The 17952-nt window shown below is 41.4% G+C and overlaps 1 non-coding gene across 1 annotated transcript; it reads left to right on the forward strand.

Moving 5' to 3' along the window:
* The first annotated feature begins 16896 nt into the window (after positions 1-16896).
* Positions 16897-17003, forward strand: LOC117273575 (small nucleolar RNA R71). The gene has a single exon (XR_004503582.1). It is a non-coding gene; the product is annotated as a small nucleolar RNA R71 (small nucleolar RNA).
* The last annotated feature ends 949 nt before the right edge of the window (positions 17004-17952 follow it).

Below are 17952 nucleotides of genomic sequence, written 5' to 3' on the forward strand. Positions count from 1 at the left end.
GTACTTATTGCGTGTTTTATGCCTTTTAGGAGTGATTCCGAGCTATGTAGATGTATGGAATGAATTCGAGCTATTTGGAGCTTTGAAGTATGAGTAAATTCCCAAGGGATTAAACCGGGATCATGTTCGGGGGGTCAAGAACCACATCTGGATATCAAAAAGCAAGAAAATATTCGTACTCTAAGAAAACCCCACTGTTGCGGCGCATGGGGTGCCGCGCATGTGTATTTTTCTGCTGCCTGACAGATTTTAACTCTTTGAATTTCTCCATTAATGCCCCGCATGGCGCGTCGCCCCATGCGGTGTGCCTGTGCAAATTTTATAGAGTGAAAATCCTATTTCGGCTAAGAGAAGTTGATTTCGTCTGGGCCCGACCCTACTTGGTATAAATACATGAAAAAATATTATTTTTTGGACTTTTGACATATATTAGACCTAAGGAGACTAAGGAGGAGTGGGAGAAGCAAAAGTACAAGGAGTTCGTCATGGAGAAAATATAATTAATAATCTAAAATCTATAACTATTGACTAATGACAATCGCAACAAAGGTAAGAAAAGGAGTTATCAATGAGAGAAAATATGGGTTGATAGGATAGGTACAAGATAATTGTTCGGAATCTAACTCTAGATAATTCACTTCTAATGTTCAAGTGAGTCTTTCAAATTCACTTAATTATCACTACAAATGATTAGTAGAAACTCCTCTCTCGATGAAGTCTCAACCTCAAAATATGAACTAATTTAAGCTCGGTGAAGATATGCAAGAATTCGTAATGGATTGGTCTTTAGGAGAACCTCTTTCGATTATCCCCATAACTAGGTTTAATCAAGGATTCAACTAGCTTCTTTCGATTACTTAGAAGAATCTATGAACTCAACCAACAATATAGTAGAAATATATCACAAGTTATGCCTCTTTCGATTACAAGAACAAGTGAACATAGATGCAACAATTAAATCTTTCAAAACGATTCAAATACGTAAAAATAGAGTTATAATCCACAAACAATCATCAATACACCAAATCTATCAAAATCCAAAAAGTTCTACTCCATAGACATGGAGAAGTTCTTCACAAATGAAATGAAAGTATAGGAAAATATAAATACAATCCAAACCTGGATCTTGAGTGAGGAAGGAATGATGAAATTCTTATGCTTGGCGTTCTTCAAACTCCTCCTTAACCACCTTGGCCTCCCTAGGTCGAAATCTGTCCAAAGGTGCTTCTACAATGGTGTTTTGGGGTATTTAATCCGCCCCCAAAATAAAAAAGGATGAAACTACCCTTTTCTTAGCGAAATAGGACTCTTCCCGAATAGGACATGCGCGGTCGCGCACCTGGGGACTTGGTCGGGCACTTGGTCGCGCACCCAGGTTGTATAAGTTGGGAATTTTGAAAAGTGTAAAATATGAAAGTTGTAGCCCTTTTAAATAGCTTTCTAACGATATATTGTGGAGCCCAAACGCATTTCTGAGCTAAAAGTTATGTGCATTTTACTGGACAATACACAGTATGCCTGCTCGATTCTTTGTTGCGTTCTTAAAGTGCACTATCATCCGTTGTTCCCCGAACACGATCCCAACTTAATCCTTGGGATTTTACTTATACTTCAAAGCTCCAAAATAGCACGAATTCATTCCACAATATCTACATAGATCGGAATCACTCCTACAAGGCATAAAACACACAATTAGTGTAAAACACTAGCGATTAAAGCTCCAACTCAATTAAAGTGCAGTAAATTAGAGTGCAATAAACGACTAAAACACAAGGTTATAGCCTACCATCAACAACCCACACTTAAACCATTACTCGTCCTCGAGCAATCAAACCACACTTTATACAGACAGGGCCTTTTTAAACAACCCCCTAACTCATTACACCAAGAATATTTAAAATAGACTAAGCACAATAGTGTAATATTTTCACCTCAAGAATTGACTCACAAGTACCACGCATTATTCACAACTTACTCACTTACTCTAATATAGAGGTCCACGGCATTACTTTTCCTTTATGAATCAAGTGTCCTCACACAACAATCGAGAGTAGTTCCACATACAATAGACATCAAGAACAACTAGGAACTCAAGATAGAAAGAATTCACTCACTATCGGAAAAACATTCATATGCCACAAAATATGAACCATAGGCTTTCCCATAGTGTATTGCTCAACTAATCGAGATCATTCAGTTAAGGATCAAGTAGGACTTTAATTGGTTATAATGTAGGCTGCGGGACGGGTAGTATACATTTAGATATAAGAATAACTACATCTCCCTAAGCACTTTTAATACATATACTTAACCTTTAAACCCCACACTTATGTCAAACCATAACACCACCTTCACATCCGTATATGTCGACTCCCAACTTGTTTAAGCACAAGTACATCAAGAGTTACCACTATCAAAGAATATAAACTATTTTTTTCCCTTCATTTTCTTTTTCGATTCAAGTGGCTCATACTTTTTCACAACAGTGCACCTTTCTCCTTATTTCAATAGTTCCACTCAAAAGCCAAACCAACCACCTCACACTTCAACTTTTACAAATTTCATACCAATTTCAAGTGCTCACGAGAGGTAAATGGTTCAAATAGATGGTCAATTCAAACAAAAGGATAAGGCTTGTAATGTGGTTACTAAAGAAATGGGATTACAGGCTCAATGAGGTTAACTACGATATATAACAATTTTGTGGGTAACATATATAGCTGGCTCAACAAAGAAATGCCTATATCACTTCCAAGACTGAATAATTCTACTATTTCACTTTGCAAACACACGGGGCAAGTTCTAGACATCAATTGCACTGCACAGAATACACAAAGCCTTATACACACATGGCACATAACTCACTCAGGATCGGACTCATCAAGACACTCTAATCAAAGTAGTTAAGCAAATTTAAGATCATACATGTGATGACCCAAAAGGTCATCTTATGTTTAGAACTTGAATCTACGCTCTTAAGACTTAGAAATCTCATTTTTACCCTCCTCGATTTGCATGTATAGTCCGGGCAGGTTTTCGGAAAGCTTTTATGTTGAAAATTGATGAAAATAAGAATTTATACCTTAAAAGTTGATTTTAGTAGACTTCGGTCAATATTTTTGGTAAATGGGTCCGGATCTATATTTTGACGATCCCGGTGGGTCCGTATCAAATTATGGGACCTGGGCGTATGCCCGGAATCAAATTCAGAGGTCCCTAGCTCAAGTTATGAATTTTTGATGAAAATTAAAAGTCTGAAAATTAATTATTTTTAAGAATTGATTGATGTTTGGCATTATTAGTGTCAGGTCCGTATTCTAGTTTCGGAGCCCGGTATAGGTTCATTATGATATTTAAGACTTGTCTGTGAAATTTGGTGAGAAACGGAGTTCATTTGACGTGATTCAGACGTCCAGTTAAGAAGATATGAATTATAAAGTGTTCTTGAGAATTTTATTTGATTTGGTGCTAAATTCGTAGTTCTAGGTGTTATTTTGATGATTTGATCACGCGAGCAAGTTCGTATAATATTTTTAGACTTGTGTGCATGTTTGGTTTGGAGCCCCAAGGGCTCGGGTGATTTTCGGATAGGCCACGGGATGTTTTGAACTTTGAAAATTTTGCTGGTATAATTGAACCTGTTGCAGGCCTCTGATCTCGCAATTGCGAGATCAGCTATCGCAAATGCGAACATAACAGGGTCCGCAATTGTGAGGCTTTCATCACAATTGCAATCAGAAGCCTGGGCCAGCAGTTCTTGCATTTGCGAGGTTACCTTCGCAATTGCGAATGGAGTCTGGGAAGGGCAGGTTCGCAGATGTGAACATCTACTCGCATTTGCGAGGTTCAGTGGTCACAAATTCGACACTTTCCTCGCATTTGTGAAGGCAGCAGGATTGTGAAGGGCATCACAATTGCTATTGTTCCTTCACATTTGCGAGCTTCGCATTTGCGAAGCTCAGGTCGCAAATTGCGACACCTGTAACTTAGTAAAAGGGACTTAGACGGGATTTTTCATTCATTCTTCATATTTTCAAAACCCTAAACCTTAAGAGGCGATTTTCCAAAGACCAAATCTTCCCCAAATCATAGGTAAGTAATTCCAAACTCTTTTCTTTCAATCTTTTACATCTTGTAACAAGATTTCAACCCAGAATCTAGAATTTGTATGGTAAAATTAGGATTTTTGGGTAAAACTTAGGAATTTCGAAATTTGAGGATTTAGACCTCAATTTGAGGTCGGATTCCAAAACTGATTACATATTCGGGCTCGGGGGTGAATGGGTAAAAGGATTTCGGTCCGAACCTCATATTTTGACCAAGCGGGCCCGGAGTCGGTTTTTCAACCTTTTGGAGGAAAATTTGGAAAATTTAATTTATGAAATATAATTGATTCCTTTAGCAATATTTGATGTTATTGAGTTATTTTTGAATCGATACGAGTGGTTTGGAGGTGAATTCCAAAGGAAAAGCTATGATTGAGAATTAAATAGTCTTCGGAGTAAGGTATGTGTTGTGTCTAACCCTGACTTGAGGGAATTTTGAACCTTAGATTACTTGCTAAGTGAAATTCATGTGAGCGGCGTATATGTGAGGTGACGAGTACTTATGCATCTCCAATTTACCTATTTTCCATGTTTCTCTGTTTTTCTTATATTGTCTCATTCCTATGTCTATTTGCTATGTGTTATACTAGTGTTGTTCAATTTATCGTTCTTATCATGTTTACGGATTTTCTAGAGATAATTGGGTTTTTATTTCAAAGTTGAGATTGATGTTATGGAATCAAATGTTGAAGTAAGGTTTGTACTTGTTATTCTATCTCCATGTTGTTATTTATGCATTGCATTATGGTATGGGAGAGTGTTAATGCATGAAGGGTGATGCCGTGCCATATTGTGAGTGTTAATGCACGAAGGGTGATACCGTGCCATATTGTGAGTGTTAATGCACGAAGAGTGATGCCGTGCCATATTATGAGTGTTAATGCACGAAGGGTGATGTCGTGCCATATTGTGAGTGTTAATGCATGGAGGGTGATGCCGTGCCATATTGTGAGTATTAATGCACGAAGGGTGATGCCATGCCATGATAAGAAAGTTAATGCACGAAGGGTGATGCCATGCCGTTTCTATTAATTTTATGGTGAGATTGAGTGTAAAAGAACCCGTGCATGTTTCCTTACTATATTCACTATTCCTATTGATTCATGGTATATTGACTGCTCCGGTGATCATTCTGTTGTAGTTCTTTATCTTGCATTCCCCTCAGTATGTTCCCCTCCCGACATTTCCTGTTTAATTCTACATTTCTGTTATTTGTATATACACTGTTAAATTGTACAGGTTGATTTGTAGGTGCCTTGCCTTAGCCTCGTCACTACTTTGTCGAGGTTAGGCTCGACACTTACCAGTACATGGGGTCGGTTGTGCTGATACTGCACTCTGCACTTTCTGTACAAATTTTAATACCGGCTCGGGTTGATCGAGACTTTTTTATTGGCCCGTTGTCCGGAGACTCAAGGTAGATCTGTCGGCATTCACAGACCTTGAAGTCTCCGTCTATCTTTTATGCCCTACTGTTTTCTTTCATCCAGACAGTTGCATTTCTTTCAGACTATTACTTGTATTAAATTCTAGAATGCTCGTGAACTGTAACTCCAGATCCGGGTGATAGTAATTAATACAGTTTTATGATATTCTGCACTTATTATATTATATCTTAGTTAATTATTGTTAATTACTGAATGGAAATAAGGAATTGGTCTAATGATTCTCTAACGTTGGCTTGCCTAGCAAATGGAATGTTAGGCGCCATCACGGTCCCGTCGGCGGGAAATTTTGGGTCGTGACAGTTGGTATCAGAGCACTAGGTTGCCTAGGTCTCACGATTCACGAGCAAGCTTAGTAGAGTCTGGAGGATCAGTACAGAGACTTCTGTGCTTATCTTCCAGAGGCTATGAAGTTTAGGAATAAGTTTCACTTCTATTCTTCTATGTCGTGCGATTTTGCTTTCTCAATACTTATTAAACTCTTCTACTCTTATTCTCTCGCAGATAGCGAGAACACGTACCGCTTCCTCAGCTGAGCAGCAACCAGAGCCTCCAGTGGCAGCTCCTACGCAGGGCAGAGGCCGAGGTCGAGGCCGTGCAAGAGGCCGAGGCAGGGGAAGGGCTCAGCCTAGAGCCCGAGAAGCAGCCCCACCAATGGAGACTCAGATGGAGCTTGATGAGGAGGTTCCAGCCCAGACTGTTCCTACCAGACCAGCTCAGGTTCCGGTTCATTGCCACCCAGTACTTCAGGACGCTTTGGTCCATTTGGTGGGCCTTATGGAGAGTGTGGCCCAGACTGGCGCATTTCCCATGGCACCATCAGTCTCTCAGGCTGGAGGGGGAGCCCGGACTCCTACCACTCCCACTCCGGAGCAGATAGCTCCCCAGTATCAAGCTCCAGCAGCTCAGCCAGTCGGATTAGTTCAGCCGGTAATTGCGGCACAGGTCGTAGATGGGCCAGCTATGTCTTCTGAGGCTTTATGGAGATTGGACAAGTTTACCAAGCTCTTTCCTGTTCACTTCAGTGGTGCTCCTTCAGAGGATCCTCAGGAGTATCTTGACAGCTGTCACGAGGTTCTACGAAATATGGGTATAATAGAGACCAATGGGGTCGATTTTGCTACATTTCAGATGACTGGTTCCGCCAAGAAATGGTGGAGAGATTACTTGTTGACCAGACCAACTGGGTCGCTTGCTCTTACTTGGGACCAGTTCTCTCAGCTCTTCATAGAGAAGTTTCTGCCTATCACATTGAGAGAGGAGTGTCGCAGTCAGTTTGAGCGTCTCAAGCAGGGCGGTATGACTGTTACTCAGTATGAGACCCGTTTTGTGGATTTGGCCCGTCATGCCATTCTTCTGCTTCCTACCTAGAGATAGAGAAGGTGAGGAGGTTTATTGATGGACTTGCTCAGCTTATCAGATTGCAGATGGCTAAGGAGACTGGGAGTGAGATTTCTTTTCAGGCGGCTGCTAATGTCGCCAGACGGGTAGAAATGGTTCTTACTCAGGGAGGTCAGGGGTCTGACAAGAGACCTCGTCATTTTGATGAATTCAGCGGTGCCTCATCTAGAGGCTTGAGTACTTTTGGTAGAGGCCATCCTCCCAGGCCGTTTCATTCAGTGCTTCAGGAATCCCACGGTGCCTCAGGTGGTCGTGACCCTCAGATGTATTATTTCGACCAGCTAGCCTACAGTACACCACCAGCTCCTATTAGTGCACCTCCACTCCAGAGTTATCAGGGTGGTTATTCGGGTCGATAAGGTCATTTTCAGGGTCAACAGTCATATCAACCGAGGTTATGTTATACTTGTGGTGATCCAGGGCAAATTGCTAGATTTTCCCTCGAGCAACGGGCAACTCACAACATCAGAGTTTTCATGCCATGGTTCCGGCACCAGTTGCTGCACCACCTGCTCAGCCAGCCAGAGGCAGGGGTCAGGCAGCCAGAGGTAGAGGCCAGACTATTAGAGGTGGAGGTCAGGCTGTTAGAGGTGGAGACCAGCCAGTTAGAGGCCGTCCCAGGGACGTTGTTCAGGGTGGTGGGGCCTAGCCTTGGTGTTATGCTTTCCCAGCCAGGCCTGAGGCTGAGTCATCTGACGTTGTTATCATAGGTACTGTTTCAGTTTGCAGTAGAGATGCTTTAGTTCTATTTGATCCGGGATCTACTTACTCTTATGTGTCATCCTATTTTGCTTCCTATTTGGTTGTGCCCCGTGATTCTTTGAGTGCTCCTGTGTATGTGTCCACACCAGTGGGAGATGCTATTGTTGTAGATCGTGTTTATCGTTCGTGTGTGGTCACCATTGGGAGTCTTGAGACTCGTGTAGATCTTCTACTTCTCGACATGGTTGATTTTGATGCCATACTGGGTATGGATTGGCTGTCACCTTATCATGCTATATTAGGTTGTCATGCCAAGACGGTGACCTTAGCCTTGCAGGGGTTGCCTCCATTAGAGTGGAGAGGGAATCTTGGCCATTCTGCCAGCAGGGTTATCTCTTATGTGAAGGCTCGGCATATGGTCGAGAAGGGGTGCCTAGCTTATTTGGCTTATGTTCGCGATTCTAGTGCGGAGGTTCCTTCCACAGATTCGGTGCCGGTTGTTCGTGAGTTTCCAGAGGTGTTTCCTGCAGACCTGCCAGGGATGCCACCCGATAGGGATATTGATTTCTGTATCTCATCCTATTTCCATTCCTCCATATCGCATGGCCCCGCCAAAGTTGAAAGAATTGAAGGAGCAGTTGCAAGATTTGCTTGATAAAGGCTTCATTAGACCTAGTGTCTCGCCCTGGGGTGCACCTGTGTTGTTTATGAAGAAGAAAGATGGATCGATGAGGATGTGTATAGATTATCGGCAGTTGAACAAAGTCACCATCAAGAACAAATATCCATTGCCGAGGATTGATGATTTATTTGATCAACTTCAGGGTGCCAAGGTATTTTAAAAGATTGATTTAAGATCTGGCTACCATCAGTTGAGGATTAGGGCATTCGATGTCCCTAAGACAGATTTTTGGACTCAGTATGGGCATTATGAGTTTCTAGTGATGTCATTTGGGCTGACAAATGCCCCAGCAACATTCATGGATTTGATGAACCAGGTGTTCAAACCGTACTTGGATTCCTTTGTGGTTGTGTTTATTGATGATATCTTGATCTACTTCCATAGTCGAGAGGTGCATGAGCAGCACCTTCGGATCGTTCTTCAGACTCTGAAAGACTGCCAGTTATATGCTAAGTTCACAAAATGCGAGTTTTGGTTGAATTCAGTTGCTTTCTTGGGTCCCACATCAGCTACAAAGATACATAGTTTCCTGGGTTTGGTGGGCTATTACCGTCGATTTGTGGAGGGGTTTTCATCCATAGCAGCCCCATTGACCAGATTAACCCAGAAGGGTGCCCCGTTCAGGTGGTCAAACGAGGGTAAAGCGAGCTTTCAGTAGCTCAAGATTGCTTTGACCACGGCACCGGTATTGGTGTTACCCACTGGTTCAGGATCTTATACAGTATATTGTGACGCATATCGTATTGGTCTGGGTGCGGTACTGATGCAGGGTCACAAGGTTATTGCATATGCCTCGCGGCAGCTGAAGGTTCACGAGAAGAATTTCCATGTTCATGATCTAGAGCTGGCAGCCATTATTCACGTGCTGAAGATTTGGAGGCACTATCTTTACGTCGTGCCATCTAAGGTATTCACTGATCATCAGAGCTTGCAGTATTTGCTCAAGCAGAAGGAACTCAATTTGAGGTAGCGGAGGTGGCTGGAGCTATTGAAAGACTATGATATCACCATATTGTATCATCCCGGGAAGGCCAATGTGGTGGTCGATGCTTTGAGTAGAAAGTCAGTCAGTATGGGTAGCCTTGCATATATTCCAGTTGATGAGAGACTTCTTGCATTGGATGTTCATGCCTTGGCCAACCAGTTTGTGAGGTTAGATGTTTCCGAGCCCAGCCATGTTCTAGCTTGTACAGTTACTCGGTCTTCTTTGTTTGAGCGCATCAGATATCGGCAAGATGACGATCCTCATTTACTTGTCCTTAGAGACACAGTGTGGCACGGTAGTGCCAAGCAGGTTACTATTGGAGATGACGGAGTTTTGAGGATGCAGGGTCGTATTTGTATGCCTAATGTGGATGGACTTCGTGAATTAATTCTTGAAGAAGCACATAATTCCAGGTATTCTATTCATCCAGGTACCGCCAAAATGTATCAAGATTTACGGCAACATTATTGGTGGAGGAGAATGAAAAAGGATATAGTCGCCTATGTAGCTCGGTGCCTAAATTGCCAGCAGGTAAAGTGTGAGCATCAGAGACCTGGTGGTTTACTTTAGAGGTTAGATATTCCTGAGTGAAAGTAGGAGCGTATCACTATGGATTTTTTTGTTGGACTCCCACGGACTCAGAGGAAGTTCGATGCAGTTTGGGTTATTGTAAACAGGCTGACTAAGTCAGCGCATTTCATTCCTATGGCAGTTACCTATTCCTCGAAGTGGTTGGCAGAGATTTACATTCGTAAGATCGTCCGTCTTCACGGCGTGCCCGTGTCTATCATTTCTGATCGAGGTACGCAGTTTACCTCGCATTTTTGGAGGGTAGTACATCGGGAGTTAGGTACGCGGGTTGAGTTGAGCACAGCATTCCATCCTCAGACGGACAAATAGTCCGAGCATACTATTTAGATCTCGGAGGATATGCTCCGTGCCTGTGTTATTGACTTTGGAGGTTCTTCGGATCAGTTCTTGCCGTTAGCGGAGTTTGCCTACAATAATAGCTACCAGTCGAGCATTCAGATAGCTCCCTATGAGGCATTATATGGTAGACAGTGTAGGTCGCCAGTGGGTGGTTTGAGCCGGGGGAGGCTCGGTTATTAGGTACAGATTTAGTTCAGGAGGCCTTGGACAAGGTCAAGATTATACAGGATCGACTTCGTACAACTGAGTCCAGGCAAAAGAGTTTTGCCGACCGTAGAGTTCGTGATGTGGCATTCATGGTCGGAGAGAGGGTATTACTTCGGGTATCACCCATGAAGGGTGTTATGAGATTTGGAAAGAAGGTCAAGTTGAGCCCTAGGTATATCGGGCCATTTGAGATCTTCGAGAGAGTGGGGGAGGTAGCTTATAGACTTGCGTTGCCTCCAGGGTTATCCTCAGTTCATATGGTATTCCATGTGTCTATGCTCCGAAAATATCATGGTGATCCGTCCCATGTGTTAGATTTCAGCTCTGTCCAGTTGGATAAGGATTTGACTTACGAGAAGGAGCCGGTGGCAATTCTAGCCCGGCAAGTTCGCCAGTTGAGATCAAAGAGTTACCCTTCAGTTCGAGTGCAGTAGAGAGGTCAGCCTATTGGGGCAGCTACTTGGGAGTCCGAGTCCGATATGTGGAGTAGATATCCCCACCTTTTCACCAACCCAGGTACTTTTCTATGTCCGTTCGAGGACGAACAGTTGTTTTAGAGGTGGAAAATGTGATGACCCAAAAGGTCATCTTATGTTTTAGAACTCAAATCTGCGCTCTTAAGCCTTAAAAATCTCATTTTTACCCTTCTCGATTTGCGTGCGCAGTCCGGGCAGGTTTCCGGAAAGCTTTTATGTTGAAAATTGATGAAAATAAGAATTTATGTCTTAAAAGTTGATTTTAGTTGACTTCGGTCAACAATTTTAGTAAATGGGCCCGGATCCATGTTTTGACGGTCCCGGTGGGTCTGTATCGAATTATGGGACCTGGGCGTATGCTCGGAATCGAATTCGGAGGTCTCTAGCTCAAGTTATGAATTTTTGATTAAAATTAAAAGTTTGAAAATTAATTATTTTTAAGAATTGATTGATGTTTGGCATTGTTAGTGCCGGGTCTGTATTCTGGGTTCGGAGCCCGGTACAGGTTCCGGAGCCCGGTATAGGTTCATTATGATATTTAAGACTTGTCTGTGAAATTTGGTGAGAAACGGAGTTGATTTGACGTGATTCGGACATCCAGTTGAGAAGATATGAATTCGGACGTCCAGTTGACTGCTCCGGTGATCATTCTGTTGTAGTTCTTTATCTTGCATCCCCCTCAGTATGTTCCCCTCCCGACATTTCCTGTTTAGTTCTACATTTCTGTTATTTGTATATATACTGTTAAATTGTACAAGTTGATTTGTAGGTGCCTTGCCTTAGCCTCGTCACTACTTTGTCGAGGTTAGGCTTAACACTTACCAGTACATGGGGTCAGTTGTACTGATACTGCACTCTGCACTTTCTGTGCAGATTTTGATACCGGCTCGGGTTGATCGAGACTTTGCTATTAGTCCGTTGTTCGGAGACTCAAAGTAGATCTGTCGGCGTTCACAGACCTTGAAGTCCCCGTCTATCTTTTATGCCCTACTGTTTTCTTTCATCCAGATAGTTGCATTTCTTTTAGACTATTACTTGTAGTAAATTCTAGAATTCTCGTGAATTGTGACTCCAGATCCGGGTGGTAGTAATTAATACAGTTTTATGATATTTCGCACTTATTATATTTCATCTTAGTTAATTATTGTTAATTACTGAATGGAAATAAGGAATTGGTTTAATGATTCTCTAACGTTGGCTTGCCTAGCAAGTGTAATGTTAGGTGCCATCACGGTCCCGTCAGTGGAAAATTTCGGGTCATGACAATACAATTTAAGGTACTTATACAAGAGTCAAAAACTGAGCATAAGCGTCACAACTAAAGCACTTACTATTCTCAAGACATAATAAAGTCAAGAGATATTGCTTTCATTTAGAATCACAGCACAAGATCTCCTACTCCTAAAAAATAAAATAACTACATACGGTTCAAACAAAACCTTTAGAAAAGAACCACGGTACAAAGAAAAATCAAGGGGGAATTATTATACTACCTAAAGAAAATAATATATATATATATATATATTTTTTTTCTTCGACTTAATCCCTTAAGAAACCTGTCGAATGACATCCATCGTCAGGAAAAAATAAAAATTGTTAAAATTTTCAATCAAATGAATTACAAAAACACACATAAACATTTATACATTATATATGTGTATATATATATATATATATATATATATATTGTAGGACCCGTAAAGGTTTTCCAAAAAACCGGGATTTCTGTGATGCCGAAATAGACGTAGAGTTTAATAGTAGTAGAAGCAAGCCGCGGTTCGGACTTTTTGGATTGAACAGTGCGCTGGGGAGTTGAAAAAAATGTTGGGCAGAAGTAAGCATTTCTGCGGCCTATTCTGCGACCGCAGAACCACTCTGCAGACCGCAGAATGGTCGCAGAGTGGGTCAGTTTTCTGGGTCATTTTGATGTCAAATTTCGCAGCCATTATGCGACCGCATAACCACTTCGCGGGCCGCACTCTTGTCGCATATCCCGCTTTGGGATTTTTCGGAGAGAGGTTCTGCGGTGCACTATGCGACCGCAGAACCGTTCTGCGGTGCACTATGCGACCGCAGAACCGTTCTGCAGTGCATTATGCGACCGCAAAACAGGTCTGCGGGCCACATAGTGACCGCAGACTGGGTCAGTCACGCCCAGTTCTGGAGGCCAAATTATGCGGCCGATATGCGATCACAGAACCCGTTCCGGAGCTTTATTTTTTGGGTTTTTAAACCCGACCCTATTCCATTAAAACACCTACCTTGGGCCATTTGGAACTTATTTTCTAATATTTTTAGAGTGAGAGAGGGTCCTAGAGGGAGAAAGTGATCTTCATAAAATTTCTCTTCAATTCTCACTTAAAACCTTGAAGATTATCAAAAGAGGCACCTAGGTCTTCTTCCTAAGAGGTAAGATTCTATCACCCAAACTCTTAATTTCAAAATGTAATTAGAATGGATCATTAGTAAGGTAATTCATGGGGATGGGAGTGCTTACCTTACATGCATGTGTTCCTAAGGTATGTGGGGAGGTTGTGAGTTAAAGATAGAAAAGAATGGAGTGTGGGTTGGTGGAGTCTTTCATAAAAAGGGCCATGAAATCTTAATACACACATAGTGTTTGATAGAATGCTCAAGTGAGCTAGAATTATGATCGTTTTCCTAATTTTGGGTTCAATTTTGCTATATTAGTAAAATAGATTGAAGTTGCTAATATTCCAAAATGTCTTAGAGTTTTAAGAGGCTCAATTGAGGTATGTTGGCTAAATCCCCTTTTCTTAGAATTGAATCCCACGGTATTCATGCAATCGACGTAAGTCCCAAATTGAACATCCTAGAAATTGCTATCCCGAATGTGCTTCCTTTACATATATATATATGTGTAATATGTATTCCCATGATTTCATCATGTTATCTCGTCATCTGAGGAAATGTTCAAGACTTAGAATATGTGCTATTATGCCTAGACTTCAAGTCAAATTCGATTAAGGACTGTTATGCCAAATTGTGTGAAAAGCCTCTATGTGCCTTGAATTCTAAATTGCTCACATGTGAAATCAAGAGTCTTGAATGAAAACCGTGTTGTTATTGATGATAATAATAATAATGTTGGATTGTGGAAAATAACTTGAATTATGAAATAAGGCCAAGTGCCAAGAACGACTTTATAATTAAAGCCATTTGTGCCGAAAAGATGGGAAAGAAATATGAAGTAAGATGATCGATTGAAATGGTTGATATCTCGAATGAGATAGCTTAGTCGATCGGGCCAAGATCGGACTCCGTATAATAACACGGTGGTATTATGAATGAAATAGTGAATATGGTTGATGTCTCAAATGAGATGGCTTAGCCGATCGGGTCGAGATCGGACTCCGTATAAGAATACGATGGTATTGTGGACTGTGGTATATTGGCACTAAAAACCATCCAACCTAATAATGCAGGAGTTGACTTAAAAATCTATGTGATCCTTAACTTGATGTTTTAATGTTATTGAAGCTCGTATTGAATCCTTGACTGTTTCCCTTGTATTATTATTCATTCTATTGAGATGGTCTTTAGCTATACATACTAGTACTATTCGACAGTACTAATGTCCATTTTGCCGGGGGTACTGCATCTTTAAATGGATGCAGGTGGTTCCATAGCAGACAGTGTTGATCATAGATAGGTGCTTCATTCTCTTTTCAGCGGACTCAGTGAGCCCCATTTCATTTCGGGATCATGTAATATATCTTTTGTTTATATTGTTGTACTTTTTGAGGTATAGACGAGGCCTTGTTGCCGGTACCTTCTTTACACTCTTTTGTATCTTTAGAGGCTCCATAGACACTATGTGGGTTGTATACAGGTGCTGGGAATGTTAAAAAAGTTATGTTGTGTTTGATCACTTGTTCCACTCAGATTATAAGAGTCTGTGTATTTTGAGACTTAAAGGAGAAATAGCTAATGAAACAGTTTAATATTGTATGTATGAACTTCCCACTATTTAATTAATGAAATCATGTCTTTTTTTAATCATGGGTGAGTGGGGTAGAAAGTATTTAATAGGCTTGCTTGATCGGGTTCACTCGGTTGAGCGCCGGTCGCGCTTTTCGAGGTCAGGGCATGACATATATACATACATCCTTACCCCATACTTTAAATTGTGTCATGTCCCTATGACACACAAATAAAAAGAAAGAGGTAAGGACAACTTCCCTAAACATCTAGTCGATGTTTGAATCGAAGTTGGGCTCCATCTCTCACGTCCGAACTAATGCACACATCCATGCAATAACTTCTTCTCGGCCTTCCTTGGATACACCCCACACTTATCTTTTTTGCTCGCCGCAGTCTTCTCTTTCTCGCCTTTCACTTTCCACACAACACTAGCAGCTAGCTTCTCCCTTTTTACCCCCGTTTATACATCCATCTCAAAACATTACAGTCTGCTCGCCCACTCTAAGCATAAGTTTTCTCTCATGTATATATAATATTGCTCTACCCGTTGCTAGGAATGGTCTTCCTAGGATGAAGGGGACCTCCTTGTTCTCTTCCATATTAACCACTATGAAATCCATATGAAATACAAACTTATCTACCCGAACTAAGACATCTTCAACTATTCCCTCGGGTATTAGAGTCATTTGGTCTGCCAGCTACAAAGATATTGGTGCAGACCTTATCTCTCCAATCTCCTTCTCCAGTTTCCTGTAAATAGATAGAGGCGTTAAATTAATTGAGGCACCAGAATCACATAGAGACTTATCAAAATTAGTAGTGCCCAAAGAGCAAGGTATGGTAAAACTTCCTGGATCTCCATACTTTTGTGGGAGTTTGTTTTGCAATATTACACTGCAATGCTCTGTGAGTTTGACCACTGAGGTCTCATCTATTTTCCTCTTCTTTGTGAGAATCTCCTTCAAGAACTTGGCATAAGCCGACATTTGTGAGAGCAGTTTTGTGAATGGTAGGTTTACATGAACCTCTTTCAGCACATCTAGAAATCTCTCAAACTGCTTGTCTACCTTTTCTCGACTCAGCTTTTGGGGGAAAGGCAGCGCAGACATATGCTTGCTCTCATAATGTTCCGCCCTTCTTGATTTTTCTTCCTTCTTTTTCTTAGTTTTCATCGGGTCTTTATTCTTTTTATCAACATCACCCTTCAACAGCTTCTCACTTTCTTTTTCAAAGTTCACCTCATTTTGGATCGGGGTCGTATCTTTCAATACTTGCCCACTTCTCAGAGTTACAACCATCACTATTTCTTTTGGATTTCTCTCAGTATTAGCGGGAAGTGTTCCTGGGGCTCTCTCTGACATTAGAGTAGCTAAGTGCCCAACCTATTTTTCCAGTCTTCGAAAAGATGTACTCAATTCTTTGATAGCTGCATCATGGGCATCAAGCCTCTCATCTATCTTGATTCATAAGATCTTCCATGCTAGACTGATTCAACCGTGGAGAGTGATACTGCTGCCTCTGCTGATTTTGAAAACTTGTAGCTCCTTGTTCTTGGAATCTAGGGTTGTTTTATTGCCATGCATTTGCAGTACCCCTATGTGAACTCCATGAAAAGCCAGGGTGCCTCTGACCTATTACATTATAGTTTCCTACAACATTCATTTCCTCAGTTGAGGCTTGACACTCATGGGTGGGGTGTCCTCTTCCACATATATCACAAGCTGTGTGGTGTACATTTTACATCGAAACTACAATTCGCTTCCGTATTTCTTTAGCCATAGAATCAAGTTATACTTGCGCAAATGTAGTAGCATCAACTTGGTGAACACCAGTTGATTTTCTTCTTTCCATACTCTCAGAGGGCAACTGATTAGCATCTTCGGATAATTCATCAAGAATTGTAACTATCTCCTCTGGAGTCTTCTTCATAAAAGGGCCTCCAACTGCATTGCTCAAAGTTCTACGTGAGGCCGGTGTTAATACATCCCAAAAATCTTGGAGTTGCATCCAGAGTTCAATTCCGCTATGCTGACATCTTCTAACTATCTCCTTAAACCTCTCCTATGCTTCAAAAACAGTTTTATTCTCTTTCTGGCAGAAGTTATGGATTTCTCTTCTAAACTTTCCCGTCTTGGCTGAGGAGAAATATTTATCAAGCAATTTTCTGGTCATTTCCTCCCATGTTGTAATTGATCCATTTGGCAAGCTTCGAAGCCACTGCTTCGCATCATCTTTAAGTGAAAAGGGGAATGCCCTTAAATATACTTCATCTTGTGACACCACATTATATTGAAAAGTGTTCATAATCTCCTCGAATTCCATCAGATGCGTGTTTGGATCTTCGTTCATCTTCCCTCTGAAAACGCAACTTCTTTGAATGGTTTGAAGCAAACCTTGCTTCAACTCAAAATTATTGGCTGCAATTGGAGGTTGTCTAACACTTGACAATCCTTGATTGTAGACTGGTCTGGCATAGTCACCCAATGCTCTACCAAGCCTTGGTAGCACATTCTCAAACTGTTCTTCAATCAAGGGTCGATTTAGATTGAATCTTCGACCCCTATTATCTTCGACAGTTTCCTCAGCAGCTCTATGGGCTGCCTCAGTAGCTATCCTTGCAGCTGCCTCTACCTCATTGTCATCGTTATTAGCCATGTGTTCTTGGGTTGAAGGCTACCCCAAGAACCTTACGGTAAACTCTTTCTTCTTCCTTAGTCGCCACATGTGTTTTTCCAATTCCGGTTTGTAGGGTATTACTTCTCTACAAGAAATTCATGTTATACACCACAAACTTAACCTGTTTCCTGCACACAGAGGAGAAACCCATGAAGAACAAAAAAAAGTAAAAATAAATTCCTCGATTAGCACTACAAATCCAGGAATGTTCTAATTGATCCATTTGGCAAGCTTCGAAGCCACTGCTTCGCATCATCTTTAAGTGAAAAGGGGAATGCCCTTAAATACACTGCATCTTGTGACACCGCATTATATTGAAAAGTGTTCATAATCTCCTCGAAGTCCATCAGATATGTGTTTGGATCTTCGTTCATCTTCCTTCTAAAAACGCAGCTAC

This window comes from Nicotiana tomentosiformis, chromosome 4 (assembly GCF_000390325.3).
Source record: "Nicotiana tomentosiformis chromosome 4, ASM39032v3, whole genome shotgun sequence".
NCBI classification, from domain to species: Eukaryota; Viridiplantae; Streptophyta; class Magnoliopsida; order Solanales; family Solanaceae; genus Nicotiana; species Nicotiana tomentosiformis.